The sequence below is a fragment of the Mirounga leonina genome, unplaced genomic scaffold (genome assembly GCF_011800145.1).
Source record: "Mirounga leonina isolate KUSES-001 unplaced genomic scaffold, KU_Mleo_1.0 Mir_151, whole genome shotgun sequence".
NCBI lineage: Eukaryota > Metazoa > Chordata > Mammalia > Carnivora > Phocidae > Mirounga > Mirounga leonina.
This window is the reverse complement of record NW_023270377.1, coordinates 44,432,632-44,434,904: the sequence shown is the minus strand read 5'-3', so window position 1 is coordinate 44,434,904 and position 2,273 is coordinate 44,432,632. Positions and strand designations below refer to the sequence as shown.

The following is a 2,273-nucleotide window of genomic DNA, read 5'->3' as shown; positions in this document are numbered from 1 at the left end:
TAAAACCATCTGCCTCTTTTCCTAAGGCCATATTCTTGTTATATATAGCATTTTCTTTCTTTGGAGAAAAAAATATTTCAAAAAAATTTATTTTCCTTCAATGAGTTACTTGCTAGGAATATACTCAGGCATACAAATTAAAAACTTTGTAGAAAAAGTTACGAAATTTCCATATTTTAAAAATGGTGTGTGTCTCAGCAATAGTTTCAAGAGAGTAATTCTTTAATAATGACTGATTTGTAAAGAATCCTTCAAATCAACACTTCTCTAAAAATTTGTCTTATTGGAGTATTTTCTTTTATGCATTAAGAGGCTACTTTACTTGGTTAATTGTATGCAACCTTGTTTTTTTAATATAGGAAATAGCGAATTTAACATATAAACAATTGTGTGTTTATTATTTTATATCTCTAAAGGTGTTGTACATACTTTACCTACCCTCCATCCCAGAAAATCATTTATTTGTTTTCTGTCATTATAGGTGAATTTGCATTTATAAAGTTTCATAAAAGTAGAGTCATATATTACATACTTTAAGTTTGGTTTCTTTCAATGAGCATAATTATTTTCATATGTATCAAGACTGGTGACTGACTCCTTAGTTCATTGCTTTTTATAACTGAGTAGTATTCCATTGTATACCAGATTCTACAATTTGTTATCCACTGACCTGTTGTTAGAGATAGGGATTGTTTCCAGTTTAGAGTTATTGCAAATAACATTCGTGAACAAGTATGGATATATGCTTTCCTTTGTATTGAGTGAATAGCTAGAAATGAAATGACTGGGTCACATGGTAGAAGTGTATTTAACTTCCTAAGGAACTGAAAACTGTTTTTCAAAGCAGTTGTATCATTTTGTATTTGTGCTAGCCGTGCAGAAGGGTTTCAGTTCTTATATAGCCTCATCAACATTCTAATTTTAGACTTACTAAAGGGTGTGCAGTGTTACCTAATTGTTCTAATTTATATTTCTCCAGTGACTAATGATGTTACCATTTTTTCATGTACTTCTTACCATACACACATATACACACACACATATATTTTTTGATAGTCTATTGAAATCTTTTGTTCAATTTTTTTTTAATATGGAACACTTCACAAATTTGTCATCCTTCTGCAGAAACCATGCTAATCTACTCTGTACTGTTCCAATTTTAGTATATGCCCCGCCAAAGCAAACACTCTTTTTTTTTTTAATTGGGTTGTTTGTTGTTTCATTATTCAGTTTTGAGAGTTCTCTATGTATTCTAAATACAAGTTCTCTGTTAGATGTGTAGTTTGCAAATATTTTCTCCCCATGTTTGGTTTCTCTTTTCTAACGATTTTGTTCAAAGAGACAAAGTGCTTAATTTTGATGATGTTCCATATATCAACTATTTCTTTGATATACTATATATTGTGATTTTGGTGTTATATCTAAGAAAACTTTACCCAAAATCAAAAAGATTTTCTCTCACATTTTCCTCTAGTGGTTTTATGGTTTTTGGTGCTTCCTTTACGTCTATGAACTACCTTGACTTTATTTTTGTACATAGAGAAAAGTATGGATCAAGATTTTTTTTAAATAAATGGATACTCAATTATTCCAGCACAATGTAAGAATTCTTTTTTCTCCATGGAATTGACTTTGTATCTTTTTTGGATATCAATTGACCATATATGTGTATGTCTACTTCTGTAATTTCTATTATGTTCTGTCAGTCTGTTTGTTTATCCTTACACTATGATCGCACTATATTGACTACTGTAATTTATAATAAGTCCTAACGTCAGATAGTCCTAATCATCCAACTTTATTCTTCTTTTTCAAGTTGTTTTTCTTTATTCTGGGTGATTTGCATTTTTTTTTTTAAGATTTATTTATTTTAGAGAGAAAGAGAGCGCGCATGCATGTACAAGTGGGAGGAGGAGCAGAGGAAGAAAGAGGATCTCAAGCAGACTCCACGCTGGGCAAGCAGCTTGACTTGGGGCTCAATCTCATGGCTCGGACATCATGACCCTGATATTGTGACCTGAGTGGAAATCGAAAGTCCGTCGCTTAACCAACTGCCGCCTGGGTGATTTGTATTTCTATATGAACCTTAGAATGAGCTTGCCAGGGCGCCTGGGTGGCTCAGTTGGTTAAGCGACTGCCATCGGCTCAGGTCATGATCCTGGAGTCCCGGGATCGAGTCCCGCATCGGGCTCCCTGCTCGGCGGGGAGTCTGCTTCTCCCTCTGACCCTACCCCCTCTCATGTGCTCTCTCTCTCTCATTCTCTCTGTCTCAA

General features: G+C 34.0%; 1 pseudogene; it reads right to left on the bottom strand.

The window, feature by feature from the left end:
- Positions 1-1,084: 1,084 nt before the first annotated feature.
- LOC118012728 lies at positions 1,085-1,185 on the bottom strand (annotated as a pseudogene).
- Positions 1,186-2,273: the final 1,088 nt, after the last annotated feature.